This window comes from Perognathus longimembris, chromosome 28, assembly GCF_023159225.1.
Source record: "Perognathus longimembris pacificus isolate PPM17 chromosome 28, ASM2315922v1, whole genome shotgun sequence".
In the NCBI taxonomy this organism is placed as follows: domain Eukaryota; kingdom Metazoa; phylum Chordata; class Mammalia; order Rodentia; family Heteromyidae; genus Perognathus; species Perognathus longimembris.
This window is the reverse complement of record NC_063188.1, coordinates 26,360,019-26,383,800: the sequence shown is the minus strand read 5'-3', so window position 1 is coordinate 26,383,800 and position 23,782 is coordinate 26,360,019. Positions and strand designations below refer to the sequence as shown.

The following is a 23,782-nucleotide window of genomic DNA, read 5'->3' as shown; positions in this document are numbered from 1 at the left end:
TTTGACTTTATAAACCCTGCCCTCCTAGGGGTCAAGGTTGCTCTTTGTTCTGAGACCCCAAAGTCCAGGACATAGAGCCGCCACAGGCCAGCTAATAAAACTCCTTTGCCATCTTTAACCATGTCTCCGGGGTGGGCTTCTTGACTCCCGGGGTATTTCATTACTTTCTCAGATAGGAATGGAAAGTGGTAATATGAGGATGTTATAGACAGCTTAGTTCATTTCCTAATAGAATTTTTAAAACATTTTCTTTCAACCCCAAGACAGTCTTGGAAAATTAAATTCAGGTTAACTCACTACTTATCAAACTAGCTCTACCAAGAGATTGGATATCTAATCAAATTTTATCTTTTACATAGTAAATGAAGGTTACAGTTTGTACCTGTATTTAGAATTCATGCTTTATAAATATTAAGCAAGAGATGAGCCTCAAGTTTTCTAATTTAAAAACAAGAGTTTTAACTCTCAGTTACAGATATGCTCCTTGGTCCCATGTGATTCTTTGTTAATGAAACTAACACATAAAACAACAAGATGACCTTTAAATGAGCTTACCCTTCACATTGCCTAACAAGGAAAATATTGTACACCATACCAGAAACCTTTCTGCTATTGACTAGTGCAGCTCAGTGGTAAAAGAGAACACAATAGATCATGATAGATTCATTTGAATTAGTGTGAAATATGACCCAAGTTTTCCTTGATAAACACACTAATGAAACTTGATGGGTCTGAGTGAAGAACCTTTACAATGAACTAAAATAACTATTGAAAAACAAATGATTTTTGAGACTATTTTTGGATGAATTCTAGCTAAATGTCTGAATCAAGTATTTTAAAGGAAAACACTTGTCATGCTATAGCAATTAATTCATAAGGTGTAGTCTGGCTAATAACTTCATAAATTTCTTTTCCTCTCCAATTTGAAAATTCTTTGAGTTAGAGGTATTGTGTATAGCATTAACTGGGGTTGTTGTGTGTAATGCCTTTCTCTTATGTTTTCCTTTCTTATTGTTCAAGTATAAGTACTACTGTTGTGGTTACAATTTAAAACAGGGATTTTCATCTTCAGTTTTTAGTGATTCTTGGGCCAAGTAGCCTGTTTGATAACATATTGTTCAACCATTTTTGCCAAAGAAGAAACAAAAAGATCTTTTCAAGCAGAAAGAGAAAAGTTGAGATAGAACTCAGCCACTAGTCACAGTGAGAACAAATGCAAAGGAAAAGTGAATCATCATTTTAGCAATGTGCTTTTTACAGAATGAAACCTTTGTGCTAGTTATGGCTTATAGCAGAATGGTTTGTACAATGCTGCCTTTTCTTCTTTACTTTTTAAAGCTTGATCATTTTTTCCCTGAAACGAATAATGGCCTTGGTAGAGTCCAAAAGAAGGCCAGTGTTTTTATTTCTAAAATAAACTAACAATCTGGTTTTAAAATTTGTATGAAGCGCCCCAAATAGACAAGATACACTTGCTTACAAAAAAAACAAGAACTAGCAGAAAATAATTTCTCTATGATATATCAAGACTTACTTATCAGAAAGCTACAATAATCAAGACCTGGGTGGAACTTTGTATATACAAGCATATAATATATGACAATACTGACTTTTCAAAACTGCGTCTGGAACAAGGGCTGTCTTTTTGGGAAAAAAATAATCTGATTTGTGGCTCAAACCATACGTAAAATGTAAAAATAAAAAAAAAAACAACGAAGTTGTTATTGCACAACAAACAAGACTGTATTTGTGACATGAGAGTAAAGGAGGCCTTTAATAAGAAAGCAAGTAAAACATACAGGAAAAGACATATATCTGATTACATTAAAATTAAGAATTTTCGGTCCTGAAGAGGCATCAGAAAGAGAATGAAAAGACAAATCATAATGCAGAAGATTATATTTACAATACATATATTACATTTGCATATTTATGTATACAAATATATTCCGAAAAATGAATATCAAACAATTTACCTAGAGAAAAATAAGCCAAAACCTTGAATAGAATTTGAGATAAAAGCATATACCTCAACGACCACCTCATTAGTAATCACAATAATGCAAAATAAAGCCCTAATTATATACCCTTATACACCCACCAAATTGGTATAAAAGATAAAGTCTGATTTAAAAACAAACAAATATTAATGAGGATATGATGCTCAGAAGCCTTTTAAATAGCTTTTAAAATCACTGAAGTTTTCCTTCAGAGAACAGAATTAAATAGCAAAAACAAACATACATATATTCTTTAACCTAGCATGTCCACCTCTAGGTAAACACTCAAGAGGATTCCTCACATGTGTGCAGCAAAAGAAACATGTTTTAGTATAAAAGAATCTTGAAAAAAACATGTAGATATATGATGTGTATATCTACAGATATAAACTATAAATACTAGATAGGATGAATGAGATATGTATCCCTTTATACCAAAAGAAATAAATTGCAAAAAACATTTACTAATGTGCATAAAACTCACTAACATAATGTTGAATCAAGCAAGCATGTCAAAGAAAAACATACAGAGTATGTTGAACAAGCAATTCAACTAAACAATATACATACTCAGGGATGCATGCCATTTCTACAATGGAAAGAATGCAAGAATGATTTGTCGCAGGTTAGAATATTGGTTCCCTTTGGAGCAGGGAATACTGTTGAGAAAGGGCATGTCAGTGGTATTTGCACTGGTAACATTCATTTACTTTATCTAGGGTAATATGTTTATGCATTGTATGTATATGAATATTTTTGCACACCCATATGTGTCAAGGTAAAATGCAATTACATCATATCTATGTGAATAAATCTCACCATCCTCCAAAACTTTTACTACATATTAGTAGTATTTTATTTTTCAATACATTTGAAGACTAATGAAGAATTGATCACAAATAGCACCAATTAGCTTTTTGCAAGATAATATTCAGTGATTTTTTTATGTTAAAAATCTTCCTATCATTCTGTGCATATGAAAATGACTAAGCTGTATGTTTCACAGTTTCTAGAGAAGCAACTTGGTAACATTATTATGCGCAAATCCACCTTCTTTGAAGGTAAGACATCAAGACAGACAAGAAGGATTGAAAGTGATGTCAATCTCCAAATTCCTAATCTCCTTCAGGAAACCCTGAGTAATCGCTGTGAAAAGAAACACTGCAGAAATACTGTATCACCAGCACAGATCCCTAACAAAACCACTTACTAATGCATACATATCTTTTCTCTGACTCCTTTTATTTCTTTTAATAACCAAACTTGATTTCCTGACTTTGTGCTTTCCTGTTCATCACTCATCTCTTCCAGTTTACAATTCAAAGCATTTCAAGTTGGGATGCTTGCTCTGGGTAAAAATTTGAACTTGACTCCTGCTCATGTTCCTATTTTGGCCACTAATCTTTCTATGCTTTGAAATGTCCAATTATAGTTATTTGGTCTATACCTCCCAGCATTCAGTGACATATGCTTTGCTTCTTTCCAGATTCCTACCAACTCAAACTCAGGCCTATATTCATGGCTTTCTGTCATTACATTCACCCTCAATCCATCTAAAACCATTTGAACTCTTCTAATGCTAATTCTGGTAGCAAGTTTATCTACCACTATGTTAATACCTTGATTGCAGCATCCTAAAATGAAACGATGAGCCAGAATTCTCAGAAGTTCATGATACTACATTATCCAAGAACTCCAGATATATCTAGGCCATGCTGTTCTAACCAACACTACGAAGTCAACAGGTATGGATTGTGACTCAATAACCAAATAAACTCACAGAAAGTCTTCATGGGTGGGTGCTGTCATTAAGGGATCCAACTGTAGGTCAAGTTGATGACTTTCAGAGATAGCATAAATCAACATTTTGGTACTCAATAATCAGGCACCCAAATCTTAAGATCCAGTGCATTGAAATTGGATAGCAGAATACCAAAAGAAGTTCAAGAAATCTCTTCTATACTCTTCTGACTCCTCATCTTTCAAACCTCAAACAAGCCATCAGTACCTCTAGAAAGTCCCTGCCAAATTGATTTAGCCAACACTGCTATATGTTCCATTGTGTGTTCACACAGTTTTATAATTTCCTATTCGTTCTTGTGTACCACATTATAAAGATAATCTCAACAAGACTGATAATGTGCTTATCTTTTTCACCATGATACCAGAACAATCACAGTACTTGCTCCAGAGGAAATGTAGTAATGGTAATAACAATACAAATTTTGAATGAACGAATAGATAAAAAAAGAAATAAACTCTTCAAAAACTGTCATTGTGGAGCTAGGAAGCTATAAAAGCTGAACTTGAGCCCAAATATATGGACTAGAGAATATAGGGGGGCTTAATGATAACATGTTATTTTTTAATGTATGCATTAAAAATATTAGTCCCCAATTCTAGGGTAAGTGATGAACCTTTAGCAGGTGGCTGTGTCTTCAGGAAATAGATAGGATCCAAGGAAGCAACTAAAAGATGTAGTATTATTGATACAAACTAAAGTCCCCAGGTAAGTAAGGAAAATTGCATAGCTACCAATACTTCAGGTCCTTTCTTTTCTCTGACAGAGTCTCACATTATAACGAAATGGTCCTCAAACTGAATCTATTACTATCTCAAACTACCAAATGCTCAAATCATTTCTAAAAGCACACTAAAGAATAAACTCTGAAGTAAGAAGCTGGCTACATTTTCATTTTACCTCTGGTTTTCTCTTAACTTTCAGAGAGACTGAGCATCAACAAGCATTGACAAGCACACACATACATACACGCGTGTGCGTGTGCATGCACGTGTGTGCACACACACACACATTCTCCTTCAGCATGAAGCAAATATGCGTATTGCATATCCTTCCAAGGTAATTTGAGAGAACTCTCACTATCTCTTAGTAATATCCATTCTCAGCCACAGAAGTTAAAGTGTCCTCCAACTAATACCAATGCTTGCTTAAATGTTCACTATATACTTACTGCATATCAAGAAGCTGTAATATTTTTCCAATAGGAAACTCCTTTGGGCTTATCTTTAGTGATAGACAAGTAGTTATACGCCATAGTAGAAATCTAGGAAATGTGTATAATAGGAGCTATCCAGCTATCCAAGAAATATGCATATTGGGTAGTAATCCAAGAGATGTGTGTAATGTGGAAGGTGATCCAGAATAACTTAGAGAACAAACAAGGCTTCATGATCTGTAAACTGAAGATAAACTGTTTGGAGTGTTTTGCTAAAAAATTATAAAAGTAATAAACATTGGAGTTGGTATAAAATAAACACTCATATATTCATAGACTATGTTCCAAAAGAAATACAAATAGATTAGAAATAGTGGATGCTTCTGAGGACAGATTCAAAGAGGCCAGGGACAGAAGTTCAAAGGAAATTTCATTTTCCAGTGAATATCCATTTGCATCTTTTCAATTTTACATCACATGTTGTTAAATAAAAAGTAAAGTTCAATTTTAAATTAAAGTAACAACCACATTTATGCCTATAATCCTAACTACACAGGAGGCTAATATCTGAGGATCTTGGTTTGAAGCCAGCCTAAGCAGGAAAAGTCCAAGCCACTCTTATCCCCAATTAATCAGCAAAATGTCAGGAATAAAGGTTTAGATCAAGTACTAAAGTGCTAGCTTTGAGTGAAAAAGCCAAACAAGAACTCTGAGTTCAAGCCCCAGTACCAGCACAAAAATAAATTTAAAACATAAATTTAAATGACAGCATCATCCTCATAGCTTGGCTCTATTTCATGGTCAAGCTCATCCTTCCTTGATCAACTCCCCCAGTGCTTTGTATGTAAGTAGACATTTTAAAAGAGGGACTAATGCCAAGTAAAAATCTATATGTGATTGTTACCAAGGCAGTACAAGCTACAGTGATGTGCTACAAGAAGATAAAACAGCTGCTGTTTATGTGCAAAGGGGATATGGATCAAACTTAATCCTTTCAACTGGCTAATGTCAATATCATTGTTCTCTCAGTGTATTCATCTTGTTTAAACTGATTTAATTAACTGGAGAGAGCATTTACTAGATCTTTGGTTAAATTAGAGAAATGCCGGATGAATGTGGAATACATGCTAAAGAAGACAGTGGTTGAAATGTGTCAGTTATAAACTACAAGTCCCTAACATTCAAAAGAGCAGAGACCAAGATTTTCCTGTTCACTACAGCCAAGTTACTACCATAGTACCTGGTGGTAAGTAGGTATTCATTCAGTGAATAATTGTTGAAAGTATGAATGCAAAAGTAAAAGGATATGTGGAAGGTCATTATTCAGCAAGAGCAATTCTGAATACATATGTATGTAATATATAAAATATTAATACACCAAAAAAGAAAGATAGAGAGTAGCCTAATAATATCATGGGTCTTAAAAACACATATTCAACATTGAACTGAGCACCCAGGCACACTATCAACATAGAAAGGAATGGAAGAGAAGAGACTCTACAAAATAAAATCAAAGAAAAAAGGAGAAGCATTACAAATGGTGACATAGCAACAAACTTGATAAACTAGAAGAAATTGACCATTTCCTACATGTGTACCTCTTACCAAGACTGTATTTTGAAGAAATAAAAAACCTGAACAGAAACACCTGCAACAAACTAAAACTAGATCCTTATATATCACCCTACACCAAAATCAATTCCAAATGAATCAAAGACCTCGAAATAAAAACAGATACCCAGAAAACACTACAAGAAGGAGTAGGAGAAACACTTGGGCTCCTCAGCACAAGACGAAACTTCCTTAATAAAGGCCCAGAATTGCAACAAATCAAAGAAAGGTTGGACAAATGGGACTGCATCAAACTACAGAGCAGGGAAAAGGAAATAGTTTGCAAGATCAGCAGAAAGCCCACAGATTGGGAAAAGATCTTTGCCATCCACACAACAGACAAAGGCCTCATATCTAAAATATATGCAGAACTAAAAAAATTAAATTCCTCCAAAACAAAACCTCAAAGAATCAACAGCCCCCTCAACAAGTGGGCTAAAGACTGAAAAAGAGATTTCTCTGATGAGGAAATGAGAATGGCCAAGAGACATATGAAAAAGTGCTCTACATCACTGGCCATAAAAGAAATGCAAATCAAAACAACATTGAGATTCCATCTCACCCCAGTAAGAATGTCCTATAACAAGAAAACTAACAATAACAAATGTTGGAGGGGATTTGGCCAAAAGGGAGCCCTACTTCATTGTTGGTGGGAATGTACACTGGTTCAGCCTCTCTGGAAAGCGGTATGGAGATTCCTCAGAAGGCTAAACATAGAGCTACCCTATGACCCAGCAGCCCCACTTTTGGGCATCTACCCAAAAGACCACAAACAAGAATACATTAAAGCCACCAGCACAACAATGTTCATCGCAGCACAATTTGTCATAGCTAGAATTTGGAACTAACCCAGATGCCCCTCAGTAGACGAATGGATCAGGAAAATGTGGTACATATACACAATGGAATTTTATGCCTCTATCAGGAAGAATGACATTGCCCCATTCGTAAGGAAATGGATGGACTTGGAAAAACTTATACTAAGTGAAGTGAGCCAGACCCAAAGAAACATGGACTCTATGGTCTCCCTCATAGGGAGTAATTAGCACAGGTTTAGGCTAGTCAAAGCAGAGGATCACAAGAGCCCAATAGCTATACCCTTATGAACACATAAGATGATACTAGGTGAAATGAACTCCATGTTATGGAAACAACTGTTATATTACTGTTGTAATTACTTTCAACATGCCATGTGAAACCGTAGCTTCTATTGTTGATGATCCTCTTGTATTCCCTTCCTGTGGTTGTACCTGCACTATCACTGTATCTTATCTGAGTACATTGGAAACCATGTATACTAGTATCAGAACTAGGGAAGTGAAAGGGAATACCAAAATCGAGAGACACGGGATAAAAAGACAAATGACTACAAAAGCAATACTTGCAAAACTGTTTGGTGTAAATCAAATGAACAACTCATGGTGGGGAGAGGGAAAAGGGGAGGGAGGAATGAGGGAGGAGGTAACAAACAGTACAAGAAATGTATCCAATGCCTAACATATGAAACCTCTCTGTACATCAGTTTGACAATAAAATTTTTTTTAAAAAAGACAAACGACTCAAAAAGCAATACTTGCAAAACCATTTGGTGTAAACCAACTGAACAACTCATGAAAGGGGGAGGGGGAGTGGGAATGGGGGAGGAGGTAACAAATAGTACAATAAATGTACCCATGGCCTAACGTATGTAACTGTAACCCCTCTGTACATTACTTTGACAATAAATAAGTAATTATTATTATTTTAAAAAATAAAACCTGAACAGACAAATAAGTAATAAAATGCAATCAGTAATCAAGTCTCACATCACAAAGAAACTTGAGGCAGATGCTACACTGCTAAATTCTACCAAACATTTAAGGAGCTAATCCAACTCTTTGTGTTTTTTTGGCCAGTCCTGGGCCTGGGACTCAGGACCTGAGCACTGTCCCTGGCTTCTTTTTGCTCAAGGCTAGTACTCTGCCACTTGAGCCACAGCGCCACTTCTGGTCGTTTTCTATATATGTGGTGCTGGGGAATCAAACCCAGGGCTTCTTGCTTGTATAAGAGGCAAGCTCTCTTGCCACTAGGCCATATTCCCAGCCCAATCCAACTCTTCTTATTGGTAAGAATTGGTAAGTGGAAAGATTTATTCCAGGCACATCCTATGAGTCCAGGATAAACTGATACTAAAATCAGATCAGGATGCAAAAGAAAATATAGGTTAATGCCTTTGATTACTATAGCTGCAGAAATTTGCAACAAAATACTAGCAAAACAAATCCAATAGCACACGAGAAAGTTTATTCACAACTATCTAGTGGGATTGATTCCAGCAATACCAGTATGGTTCAATATATGCAAATAACTAAACATGATACAGCTTATCAACACAGGAAAGGCCAAAACCATAGGTTCAAACTCAGGGTAACAAAATAAGACAATAAGAAAGGGGAGAGTCATAGGAGTTGTCCTGCCAAGGGGGAAATTTTCAGATGGGTTAAGGAATAGGATGTAAAACATGGAAATAGTTGGTGTTAAAACAAAGGATTTTGTATTAATATTTTTATATTTAATTTAAAGTTTGAAGGCTACCTGCTATGTTAAGACAACATCAAAATTTCCTTATGACATGAAATAGTCAGATCTCATCAGCATTTTAAATTCATGCTTTCCCTAGGTGTTTCTCCTACAGAGAATATTTTCTTCCTGAAAACCAATCTTTCTGATGCAATGTGGGCCCTATAAGTGTAGGGACTTTGTGTTTTTCATAAGTGTTTTATTTCTTCTTCTTTTTTTGGCATTCTAGAATTTTTATTCCATTATTTATTGTGACAAATTTAAAAAAAAACAATAAGCTTGGATGACAAAATGTGTCAATAGTATGGAGTGGCCTTATCAATATCTGCAATGCTCTACTTCCTTAGCAAAAAGGAAATGGTTAGAATTATTTCTACTTCATGGATTTGCAGTTATAATGAAATAAGAACATCTACATACATTCAAGTGCACTGTAAACCTCAACAGATGAACTAGTATTAGGTAATATATTTATTAAGAAAACCCTTTCAAGATCTGGGTATTAGTGGCTCATGCCTGCTAGCCTACCTATTTAAGAGGCTGAAATCTGAGGATCACAGTTCAAAGCCAGCCCAAGCAGGAAAGTTCATGAGACTCTTATTGCCAATAAAAAAAAAAAAACTAAACTGGAAATGGAGCTTGGAGCTGTGGCTCAAATGGTAAAACACTAGCTTGAGCAAAAGAATCTCAAGGACAATGCCCAGGTTCTGACATCATGCCCCAGGGATGGCACAAAAAAGTGGGGGTGGGGGAGAGGGAGAGAAGAAAAACAAAGAAAAAAGAAAGTTTTTTCTTCTCCTTTATTGTCAAAGTGAAGTACAGAGGGGTTACAGTTTCACATGTAAGGCAAGTACATTACTTATCCAACTTGTTACCACCTCCCTTACTTTTCCCCCATCTCCCCCCTCCCCAGTCTCTCTCCTCATGAATTGCACAATTAGTTTACACCAGTTGGTTTTGTAAGTATTGCTTTTTCTATGGTTTGTCTTTTTATCCTTTGTCTCTCATTTTTGGTATTCCCTTCCCTTGCCCTCTTTCCAATACATGTCTATACATTATCTGGGGTACTAAGATCAGTTACAGTAACAGCAGGAGTAAAATTACAGGAAGGGAATTCGAGAGAGCAAAAGTTACAGTTTCACTAGGTATGTTGAAATTAACTACAGCAATGATATACCACTTATTTCCATAACATGAAGTTCATTTCACTTAGCATTATCTTATGTGCTCATATGTGCATAGCTATTGAGCTGTTGTGCTCTTCTACTATGTCTATCCTAGATACACACTACTTATTCCCTATGAGGGAAACCATAGGGTTTACATTTCTTTGGGTCTGGGTCACTTCACTTAGTATGATTTTTCCAAGTCCTTCCATTTCCTTATGAATGGGGCAGTATCATTCCTTCTGATAGAGGCATAGAATTGCATTGTATATATGTACCATATTTTCTTGATCCACTCATCAGCTGAGGGGCATCTGAGTTGGTTCCATGTTTTAGCAATGACGAATTGTGCTGCGATGAACATGGTTGTGCTGGTGTCTTTTGTGTGGTTTCACAATGTTTTTGAGGGATAAAATAACACTTAGTTTTATGCAGGCATTTCATGACTTTTCTGAACACATTTTAAATGTCTTAAAGGTTTTAACAAGGCACTTGTTTCAAATGTGTAACAAAAGGTATAGTCCACTTTAAGGGCCTCAGAAAACACATTTAGTCATCTCAATTTGTATAGAAACGTCACTCACTAAAATTCAATATTTTTCATGATCAAAGTAAGACACAGACAACGTAACTCAGCATAATGGCTATTTACAACAAGCCAACAACAATAATCAACTAAAAGAAGAGCTGAAAACCTTCTGTCCAAGATCTGGAAAAAGTCAAAGGTTCCCACTTACACACACTTTTATGCAACACAGTGCTTTAAGTCCTAGCCAAAGCAATCAGGCAAGAAAAAAGACATCCAAATAAGAAGTCAAACTGTCATTGTCTACAGGTGATACAATTTTATATGTTTAAAAAATCCCCAAATTCTATGAAAGAAAAAATTATTTGAACTGAAGATGAACTTAGCAAATTTGTCAAACATTAAATCAATTTGTAAAACTCATTAGGGCTGCTACATGCCAACAGTGAACCATCTGAAATAGTAATCAAACACATAAGCTAGTCACAATAGTGACAAAAACATAAAATATCTAGGACTGTTCTCTGTCTATCAGAAAACTTAATTGACTTATTTCACACAGCTTGCTATTACCCAGCCTCAGACTAGAAATAGGTCTTTGGAATCCTCCTCTAATGACTTTGCTTTGTGCAGAACTTTAATTATTTGTGTAGCAGAAGAACAGGTAGGATTCAACCTTACCTCAACAAGTTATAAATAGTGAACAAAATTGTAATGATAGTCTTTTTTCAAAATACTTTAAGCAAATGCACTTCATAGAAAAAAACTATTGACAGTTTATTACAAAGTAATATATATAAGAAAACTGATCCTCCAGAGAATAAAGTGTAAATTAATGGTAAGCCATCAATAAAATTCTTTCCTCCTGCTAGCAACCTTCTCTCCTTCTTACCTGACAGCTAGAACCCAAACATTTGGAGTTCATGCAAAATGAGCCTATCTTCTCTCTCTCTCTCTCTCTCTCTCTCTCTCTCTCTCTCTCTCTCTCTCTCTCTCTCTCTCTTCTCTCCTTCCTTCCTCCCTCTATTTTACCTTCTTTCTTTCTTCCTCTCCCTATCTCTCACATACACAGAAACACACCCACTCTCTCCATTTCCAAACAAAAGTCTATTCTCATCCATCCCTTCTCCTGCAACAGTAAAATCCTCTAAAAGTGCTAGTAAAATATTTCAGCTTTAGGTTAATTCTCCCAACACCAATAGTCTAAAATAGTTTCACCAAATAATTAATACTTCAAAGTCTATCAGTGCCATTCACATCACAGCAATGCCCTTTTCTCTGCTTGCTCTCTTTAGTATCCTATGACTTTTGTGAGTTACAGAAAGAGGAAGGTGGAGGAGGAGGGAGGGGGGTAAAGGGGAGAGAGAACAATAGAGAAAGACAGAGGGCAAGAAGTGCCCAAGCCAGAGGCAGGAAGAAAAAAGGCTGAGACATCAGCATATGAAAACTGGGAAGACAATCCTGAGTAGCAGTTGTGAATGGGATTGCTGCTAGACACCTTCTGCTGGGCATCTGAAATGAACTTTCCTCACCAAGCCAGAAGTACTGCCTTCAGTTGACTTCAGGCTAAACAGAAAAGTCTTGGTTGTCATCATAAACATGAACCACTGTGATGGCGAAATGAGATGAGGCTCCGAAATGAACTGTAGCCACTGCTTTAGCATTTATCACATCGTTCCTTACTTTGTCTTGGTATACTACATGGCAAAATGGGAAAGAAAAACTAATTGCTTATCAAGGAGAATTTCTTGCTTCAAAAGAGCAGCTCCAAATAGCTGAACACAGAATCTCCCAACGCTCCTCTGAGTTAAGTACCATTGTTCAGCAGTTTCAAGGCATAGGAGCAGAAACAAATGGAAGTAAGGATGAGTTGAATAAGTTTTCAGATAACACTTTAAAGCTACTAAAAGAGTTAACAAGCAAAAAATCCCTTCTAGTGCCAAGTATTTATCATCATTTGCCTCATTTATTGCAAAATGAGGAAAGCCTTCATCCTGCTGTACAGATTGGAAATGGAAGAACACGAGTTTCAATAGTAATAGGAATCCCCACGGTGAAGAGAGAAGTTAAATCTTCCCTCATAGAAACTCTTCATTCTCTTATTGATAATCTCTACCCAGAAGAGAAATTGGACTGTGTTATAGTAGTCTTCATAGGAGAGACAGATATTGATTATGTACATGGTGTTGTAACCAACCTGGAGAAAGAATTTTCTAAAGAAATCAGTCCTGGATTGCTGGAAATAATATCACCTCCTGAAAGCTATTACCCTGACCTGACAAACCTGAAGGAGACATTTGGAGACTCTAAAGAAAGAGTAAGATGGAAAACAAAGCAAAACTTGGATTATTGTTTTCTAATGATGTATGCTCAGGAAAAGGGTGTATATTACATTCAGCTTGAAAATGATATTTTTGTCAAACAGAATTATTTTAATACTATAAAAAATTTCGGGCTGGGGATATAGCCTAGTGGCAAGAGTGCCTGCCTCGGATACACGAGGCCCTAGGTTCGATTCCCCAGCACCACATATACAGAAAACGGCCAGAAGCGGCGCTGTGGCTCAAGTGGCAGAGTGCTAGCCTTGAGCGGGAAGAAGCCAGGGACAGTGCTCAGGCCCTGAGTCCAAGGCCCAGGACTGGCCAAAAAAAAAAAATTTGTACTTCAACTTTATTTTAAGGAATGGATGATTCTAGAGTTTTCCCAGCTAGGCTTCATTGGTAAAATGTTTCAAGCACCAGATCTTACTCTGATTGTAGAATTCATGTTTATGTTCTATAAGGAGAAACCCATCGATTGGTTATTGGGCCATATTCTCTGGGTGAAAGTCTGAAACCCTGAAAAAGATGCAAAACATTGTGATAGACAGAAAGCAAATCTACGAATTCGATCCAGACCTTCCCTTTTCCAGCACGTTGGTCTGCATTCATCACTGTCGGGGGAAATTCAGAAACTCACGGATAAAGATTACATGAAACCGTTACTTCTTAAAATCCACGTCAACCCCCCTGCAGAGGTGTCCACTTCCTTGAAAGTTTACTAGGGACACACACTGGAAAAAAAGTACATGGGAGAGGATTTCTTCTGGGCCACAACCCCAACAGCTGGAGACTACATCTTCTTTAAATTTGACAAGCCGGTCAATGTAGAAAGTTATTTATTCCATAGTGGCAACCAAGAACACCAAGGAGACATTCTGCTAAACACAACTGTGGATGCCTTGCCTTTCAAGAGTGAAGGCTTGGAAATAAGCAAAGAAACCAAAGAGAAATGAACAGAAGATGGCTACTTCAGAAAAGGGAAATTTGAGAATGGTGTCGCAGAAGGGATGGTGGACCATAGATTAAATCCCATTTCAGCCTTTTGACTTTCAGTTATTCACAATTTTGCTGTTTGGCCCTAAATTCATTAATGGAAAAAAGAGTAGAAATTGATGACAAGTAATGTCTACATTGGATGGACTTAACAGTTTGGAAGCCTTTCTCTGAAATTCCTGAATTACTGTGGAGTTATTATTGCAGGAATACTTTTGCTGCAGTAATTCATGAATTTAGGGTGCTCTGTAGATAAAGGGGTGCATGATTACTTCTGCCTATGTGCATATGGTCATATAAAATGATACTTATCTTGAACTCCAAGAAATGAAAACAAAAGGATTTTGTTATTTTGGTTTTATTTGTTTTTGTTTTTCCCTCCGTTGTCACTGCTTTTGTTTTCTGTACCTTTTGACTTGTATGTAAGTTTATCTGTTTTGAGGAAGGTAAGGGGAGTAGAGAAATGGTAACACAAAGGGTGAACAAATGCAATAGTGATACTTACTAGACATTGTGCTGAAAATGAGTGTACAAATTGTGGGGGGTGGTTGGGAGGGGGAAATCTGGGCAGTAAGGGAAGGAGTACCATAGGGGTTCAAAAGGAAATGTACTCAATACCTGACTTATGTGACTTTACCCCCTCTGTATACCTCCTTTATAATAACAATTTTTAAAAACATAAGAAGTTGCATGTCATTTCCAATTTGAAACAATCAAAAGTCTTTTGTGATTCTCCAGTCTCTTCACCTGCTCTTGCCTGTGTCCGAAGTCCTGCAATTCAAAGAGAAGAGTTTCATACATCCTGGGTTTATCTTCCAGTAGTTTGGGTTCATGTGTAGCTATGTGAAATAGAGATTTCTCACCAAGCTCAACCTTCATTAATACCTAGTATACATACGAAATAAACCTTTGCTGTTTCAGGACACTGAGACACTAAGGCTAATTAATTGCTGCAATATTACCTAGCCTCTCCTGACTAATATACACCCTATACAGCATAAATTACTTTCAAAATCACTGTTAAAGTAGTTAATTAAAACAAAGCTTTGATGAATCAACAATTCGATGATTTCACAGGAAAAAGAGTTATGGTGCTATTTTGGAAGGGCAGAATCTCCCTGTCCTTCCCACTCTGATTCTCTTTCCATACTGCATTGAGGCTGCAAGATGGCTATAACCAGGAACACTGAAACTGCAATCATTAGTCAAGTGAGAATGTGACCAATTAATCATTCTGTGAGATGGTTTTTCACTGAATTGACTTTCAGCAGATTGACTTTCAATTACTTGACTGGCTTCCGGAATATCAGGTTTCTGCTGCAGGCTGGTGAGACATTCTTGTTTTTGCAGAAGAAAGTCAAATTAGGCCATGAAAGAAGCCCTACTTCATCTATACATGGTGAATACTACATCAATAACTCAGAACATCTTCTTACACATACCATGTCATGCTTTTTCAAATAAGTATGGCAACTTCTCAAAATGCCTCAGAAGATTTCTTAATTAGAAATTCTGAAAAGTTAAATCTACCTTCAAGAAATTGTTGTGAAAACAAGTCTAGACTTAATTCAGAGAGTGAGGCGCTTTTTCATACCTCTTCAGGACAACTTCTATTGTCCCATATCCTTCTTGCTAAATGCTTTGTAAAGTAGCATAAGTAGTATGATTCAAAGCAAATGAATTAATGCTACTGATGAATAGCTCTCAACATCCAGTGAAATGTTAAATCCATAGGATAGTAGCTTATCTTACTGCCAAGTGCTAAGACCATTGTATTTTGCTCTCCTCACCTATCTGTTTTTCTTTTTTTTTTTCCTCTCAAATTTTTATTATCAAACTGATGTACAGAGAGGTTACAGTATCATACATTGGGCATTGGATACATTTCTTGTACTGTTTGTTGCCTTGTCCCTCATGCCCCCCTCCCTCCCCCCTTTCCCTCCCCCCCCCCAGGTGTTCAGTTCACTTACACCAAACAGTTTTGCAAGTATTGCTTTTGTAGTTGTTTCTCTTTTTTTACCCCGTGTCTCTCAAATTTGGTATTCCCTTTGAATTTCCTACTTCCAATACCAGTAAACACGGTTTCCAATATACTCAGATAAGATTACAGAGATAGTGTAGGTACAACCATAGGATGGTGATAGAAGAACATCATCAATAATAGAAACTACACATACACATAGGACGTTAAAAGTAGTTACAACTGTGATATATCAATTGTTTCCATAACATGGAGTTCATTTCACTTAGCATCATCTTATGTGTTCCTAAGGGTATAGCTATTGGGCCGTGTGATGCTCTGCTATGGCTTGCCTAAACCTGTACTAATTATTCCCAATAAGGGAGGCCATAGAGTCCATGTTTCTTTGGGTCTGGCTCACTTCACTTAGTATAACTTTTTCCAAGTCCTTCCATTTCCTTACAAATGGAACAATGTCATTCTTTCTGATAGAGGCATAAAATTCCATTGTGTATATGTACCACATTTTCCTGATCCATTCATCTATGGAGGGGCATCTGGGTTGGTTCCAGATTCTCGCTATGACAAATTGTGCTGCGATGAACATTGTTGTGCTGGTAGCATTACTGTGATTTTGTTTGTGGGCTTTTGGATAGATACCCAACAGTGGGGCTGCTGGGTCATATGGGAGTTCTATATTGAGCCTTCTGAGGAATCTCCATACTGCTTGCCAGAGTGGCTGAACCAGTTTACATTCCCACCAACAATGAAGTAGGGTTCCCTTTTGGCCACATCCCCTCCAACAATTGTTATTATTAGTTTTCTTGATATATGACATTCTTACTGGGGTGAGATGGAATCTCAATGTTGTTTTGATTTGCATTTCCTTTATGGCCAGTGATGTAGAGCATTTTTTCATATGTCTATTGGCCATTCTCATTTCCTCATCAGAGAAGTTTCTTTGTAAGTCTTTAGCTCACTTGATGAGGGGGCTATTGGTTCTTTGCAGTTTTGTTTTGGAAGAAGGTAATTTTTTTAGTTCTGCATACATTTTAGAGATGAGGCCTTTGTCTGTTGAATGTCCGGTAAAGATCTTCTCCCAGTCTGTGGGCTTTCTGTTTATCTTGAGAGCTATGTCCTTTGCCGTGCAGAAGCTCTGGAGTTTGATGCAGTCCCATTTGTCCAACCTTTCTTTGATTTGTAGCCTTTCAGGGTCATCCCAGGGATGCAAAGCTGGTTTAATATACGCAAGTCAATTAATGTAATCCACCACATCAACCGGAGCAAGGTAAAGAACCACATGGTTTTATCGCTGGATGCAGAAAAAGCGTTCGATAAAATCCAGCACCCATTTATGCTAAAAGCCCTGGAAAAACTGGGATTCCAGGGAACATTCCTGAATATAATCAAGGCAGTTTATGACAAACCAACAGCAAGCATAACTCTAAATGGTGAAAAACTAAAGCCATTCCCTTTAAAATCAGGAACAAGGCAGGGATGTCCACTCTCTCCCCTGCTCTTCAACATAGTACTAGAATTCCTAGCCAGAGCAATTAGGCAAGAAGAGAATATAAAGGGGATCCAAATAGGAAAAGATTAAGTTAAACTTTCTCTCTTCGCAGATGACATGATCCTATACCTAAAGAATCCCATAGACTCTACCCCCAAGCTACTAGAGCTGATACAAAACTTTGGCAAAGTTGCAAGATATAAAATAAACCTTCAAAAATCAACGGCCTTTCTCTATGCTAACAACCCGAAGACCGAGGCTGAAATCAGGAAAGCAACTCCTTTTGCAATAGCCCCCAAAAACATAAAATACCTAGGAATAACCTTAACCAAAGAAGTAAAAGACCTCTTTGAAGAGAACTTTAAAAGCTTGAAAAATGAAATTAAGTCAGAACTAAGAAAATGGAAAAACCTCCCATGCTCCTGGATTGGGAGGATTAATATAATCAAAATGGCAATATTGCCAAAGGCTATCTACAAATTCAATGCAATACCCATTAATATCCCAACACCATTCTTTAATGAAATAGAGGAAGCAATCCAGAAATTCATATGGAACAATAAAAGACCTAGAATAGCAAAAACACTCCTAAGCAGAAAGAACAGTGCTGGAGGAATTACAATACCCAACTTCAAGCTGTATTATAAAGCTATAGTAATAAAAACAGCTTGGTATTGGCACTGGAACAGGCCTGAAGACCAATGGAACAGAATTGAAGACCCAGAATTAAACCCACAGAACTACGCCTACTTAATCTTTGATAAAGGAGCTAAAACAATAGTATGGAAGAAAGATAGCCTCTTTAACAAGTGGTGCTGGCAAAACTGGCTCAATACATGCAACAAACTAAAACTAGATCCTTATATATCACCCTGCACCAAAATCAATTCCAAATGGATTAAAGACCTTGGAATCAAAACAGGCACCCGGAAAACACTAAAGGAAGGAGTAGGAGAAACACTTGGGCTCCTTGGCACAGGACAGAACTTCCTGTTTTTCTTTTTGTATCTTTGAAATGTCAAATCCATAGTATAGTAGCTTATCTTACTGCCAAGTGCTCAGACCATTGTATTTTGCTCTCCTCACCTATCTGTTTTTCTTTTTGTATCTTTTAAAGTTATTGAGTTATGCTGAAGCAATACTTAATGGCTCCAATAAACAATGATAAGCGTTTTAAATTCATAGTACCTAAATACCTTAGCTCCCGAATAATCCACATTTAAGGAGTCCTTGAGGCCAGGATATCAGATGTGCATAGTTCTCAGATGGCTCCTACACAGCCCCGGTTGTTTTAGGAAAAACATTACTTGTTCAGGCAAATGTTTTGTGATGTAAATGTGCACACATTTACAATTGTTCAGTTGTCCTGTTTGTCTAACAATGTCCCTAGGAGCCAGTTTGTGAAGATTTATAACTGTCCTCACAGACTTCTACCAAGAGACCATCATAAGCCTATATCCATCTATTTACCTAGTACCTATTAAGTGGTCAATATATACAAGACACTAGTACTGAAAACATATGGCAAATATTATGAAATAATCCATGGATTTTATGACTCCTTCCTTAACCTTGCACAATGAGGCCCACCTCACAGAAATTGTTTGCATATGTCATTTCTTGACCACAAGCAACAGCCTTTAAGGTCATTTCCAATGGTATAGAGTACTCTGGATTGCTTGTCCTAAAAGAATCACATCTGAAGTAGACCAATCCTTTGTTCAGCCATTTTTGTCTTGTAATATTGGTAGTCTCCTCTGAAATAGGGCTTGGGGAACAGAAGATGAATATGAGGATAGAAGAGCCTCAAAGCATGAACAATATAAGAAGCAGGGCTTGAAGTTTGGAAAACATGGTTCAAAATGAACAAATACTCTCTGTTCTATATGACATTGCATGATCCAGTCTTTGTCAACCTGTCTTTTTCCCTGAAGCTAAACCAGTTGGACTCCTTTGTACTCAGAAATTTCATGTATGATTTCTCTCTGTGGGAATTAGTTTCTACTTTGTTTTATTATGCTGGTCTCAGGGAAACCACTTACAACTCAGCCTCTCTGCCCTATCCCATGTGATGACCCAGTATCTCATATTCTCATATTACTTTATGTTTAATAACTAACATAATTGTGTCTTCTCAATTCCAAGTAAAATGCTTGACAAATTCTAAGTAGTTAAATGTTTCTTGAATAAATAAAAAGATGAATGAATTGACGGAATTGGTGGGTGGATGGATGGATGGATGGATGATCAATTTTTGGCCCCAGCTCTTTAGCATGCATCCCAAAATAAGAAGAACAGGTGGTAGAATTTCTAGGTCTTAAAACCTGAGAGCATTAAATTGTGTGTGTGTGTGTGTGTGTGTGTGTGTGTGTGTGTGTGTGTGTGTGTCCAAAGGGAAGAGAGAAGGAGACTGAAGGACTGAGACTCAAAAGAATTTTGAATCATAGTACTCATACCTAAAACCCAAGGACTCATGAAACCATAAAGAGAGCAGAGTACAGAGAAAGCAGTGTGAAAAGCATTTATATATGCAGGCAGGGGAGTGGGGAGTATAGCTTAACATGAGTAGACTCAATTTACATTTGTGTTCCTCAGAAGTTCTTGCCAGAATTTACTGTTTTCCAGTTCCCCTAGGTACAATCAGCAGTGGTGGTTCACAATATGATTGTTCAGAATTGATTTTGCTTCAATAAGAAACTATTTGTTGTTTGTTCACTCCAACTTCCTGTTCATTAATATCATGTAAAAGGAAATGGAATAGCTCTCATCCTTTTACAAATAAGAATATTTGGTTAAGAGGCAGAAAGTACAGTGGTAAGAGAAGGAACTATTTACTCTTGGGAGTCTAATTGAATTTCAGAGAAATGATTTGAATAATGTCAAGTGATTTGCATAGATGTGGACCAAGAAGTTACAGAAGAGTTTTCTTTACTATTTTTCTACTCCCTTCGGTTTGAAACTTAGTCAGGTCCCTCTCAGTGCTCACCACCAGCTGTTGGGAACAAAACACACAAGGCAAGAGGGTTTAAATGCTCCTTTTAAATAATATTAATAACACATAATTTTTATTTAAAGGTTCACTATTTCTAAGAGTCAGGTTATAAAATATTGTTGGTACTAGCTTATTTAGGTAAAAAGCTATGGGTGGTATTTTCAATTGGGTTGCCATAGAACAATAATGAAAGCTCTTGTGAAGCTATTCTACAACCTACATCTAGGCATGACCTATCCCAGTCAGTTCTTGAGTTACTTCAAGTGTTCAGTTAGTACAATAAAAACATATTTTCATTTTTTTGTTCTTGAAATAGTGTTTTGCTAAATAGCCTGGGTTTGCTTTGATTTCATTGGTGGTAAACCTCCTGAGTGGTAGGATTACAGGTGTGAGGTCTCAAACATACATTTTCTACTAACCATTTTGAAAATTTCTGCCTAGCCTTGGCATTTTCAAGAGTGTAAAAGGGTATACAAGGGTAAGTTAAAATACCATGACAAGAGGAAGTTCAACAAATCACCCATACTATCCCAGTGATATTAGCAAGCACAAGATCCATATCCCAGGGGCAGAAACTAAACATAAAGGAAAATAAGACAAATGGGCAAAATGCCTGTGACATGTTTATACATCTTCCCAAGTGGTCCAAATTCTGGCATCTTGTTTTTTGTTTTTTGTTTTTGTTTTTGTTTTGGCCAGTCCTGGGGCTTGAACTCAAGGCCTGAGCACTGTCCCAGGCTTGTTTTTGCTCAAGGCTAGCACTCTGCCACTTGAGGCACAGCGCCACTTCTGGATTTTTCTATATATGTGGTGCTGAGTAATTGAACCCAGAGCTTCATGTATACAAGGTGAGCACTTTACCACAAGGCCATATTCCCAGCCCCCAAATTCTGGTATCTTAAGGTTAAATCTTCTGTGGGATTATTTAATCCCATGTACAGCCATATTTCATTCCATATGTTCCTGGCTAAATTAAGGTAAAGAGTAGGATGATCAAAATAGGTCTTAATTCCACAGCAGAGCTGAGTCATCAGCCAATTATCTTTAAGAAAACTACAAATTGGTGGTGGTGGTGGGGATTGAAGTATATGGTGCTATTTGCTCATGATAAAAATATCTGAGTAACATTGTCTCAAATAGTCCTAGGAGTCCTCATGTCCCTACCTAGCTAGTTTTCAAAAATTTGACATCTAAAAGGACAACAATAATAATAAATGTGTTTTAAATCTTGGTAACTGTAAGCTACAAAGTACTCTGAGTTGAATCATAAAAGCTTGATTCTAATTCTAATTCTGCCACTCAGTACCTTTGTGATATTGAGCAAGGCCCTCCTCTCTGCAGTACTCAATTTCTTCTATCAAATGGATTGAACATTTGTACACAGAAGAGCCCAAAGACATTTACAATAACAAAATCAAAAATTCCAAGTTAGGGCTGGGAATATGGCTTAGCAGTAGAGTGCTTGCCTAGCATGCACGAAGCCCTGGATTCAATTACTCCGCACCACATACACAGAAAAACCCAGAAGTGGCACTGTGGCTCAAGTGGTAAAATGCTAGCCTTGAGCAAAAACAAGCCAGGGACAGTGCTCAGGCCCTGAGTCCCAAGCCCCAGGATTGGCAAAAAAATTCCAAGGTAAAGTGGTAATTCATAAAAGTACTAAAGTAACCCTATACATTCATCATTTGTCATTCTCTTCCTGGAAGGTGACTTCCAGGAGATTTCCTTCTAGTAATCAGGCAAGCTTGTCCTGCGCAAATATTTCTTAAGGTACTAAAAGGAAGAACAATGATTTCATATGTTGTTAGGTTAAATTTTTAATTCTTATTTCAATTTGACATTTTCTTATAGAGTCATCTGTCACACAGGATAGTTGCTGGGGGCAATGTAGAGCACTGTGGTAGGCCACCAAGTCCCTGAGTTAGGAGACCTGAGCTCCGGTGTCTGATTTTAAGTGGCATGTTAATGCTAAATTACCTTGAATAAGATACTTAATATCTTTTTTTTAGTTCCCTTATCCAAAACCTAATGTTGACAAGGATAATAGAAGCTACTATTTCCCAAACACTTAACAATGTACCTTAAATATATATGACCTCTAAACTGCACAATAGCTCTCATTATAAGACAAGGTTATCATGAGTTTTCACAAGTGGACACTAAAACCCAAAAAGGACTTTCAGTGTCACCAGGTCACTCCCTAAGAATGTGATTCACACTCAGGTTCTTCTGACTCCAAAACACATCCCCCCATTAATCTCCATTAGTTCATGTTGCCTTCCCTTACTTTATGTGCTAGAAAATTGTTAAGATCATATCGAAATTAGACATCTTAGTATTTTTTACCCCAATTGTTATGTGGCCAGGCTCACCCAAAAAGTAATTAATTATAATGTACTCACAATCCATGTCATTTTTTAGCATGACATTTATTAATTCTTCTTTTTTAAAAAATGTTCAAATTTTCTTTGGTGACTTTGAACAACTTGTGACAGGCACTCAAATATATTCACATCTTTCAAAACCTTTAATCCTTTCATTGAATCAAGAGGTATATAAAACACTTAGTCTGGAAAGATGTCTATGACAGAACATATCCAAACCACAGGCTGAAAATACCATCATCACCAATGCTTGTTTTCAATCAGTTGAAAATTGCTGGAATATATAGCATCCCCTAAGTTGAGGAATATCAGTTTTAAAAAGGGTCCCAATCCTTATGGATACTTTTCTATGAAATTCTACCAATAGAAACGCATCATCTTGACCTTTTTGAAGAGTTTTAATCTTTTAAATGTTCCCAGTTAAAATGACAAAAATTATGGGAGGATAATACTTAAACTTGGAAGGAAGGAGGAAGCAAATCAGCTCCTTTCCAGGTGTGAATAGAAGCCCATGATGATGGAAGGAGAGTAGGAACATGCTCCCACTTGAGTTCCTGATGGAAGTAAGGGAGCTAAGGGAACGGTCCATAAGTGGGAAGGTGTCAAAATCACCTTGACTTACTCACTTCTAGCTTTGCTGAAAGTGAATCCTGCTCATGAAAACCAATTAGACAGTAGGGAAACAAAACATGAAAGTAAATTAGCATTTTAAGTGGGAAAAAGAAGAGTTAGAAATAAGAGACTTACTGGGATTGTAGCTCAGGGACAAAATGCTTGCCTAGCAAGCATAATGTTGTAGGTTC

The 23,782-nt window shown here is 36.9% G+C and overlaps 1 pseudogene; it reads left to right on the top strand.

The window, feature by feature from the left end:
* The first annotated feature begins 12,444 nt into the window (after positions 1 to 12,444).
* LOC125342987 lies at positions 12,445 to 14,222 on the top strand (annotated as a pseudogene).
* Positions 14,223 to 23,782: the final 9,560 nt, after the last annotated feature.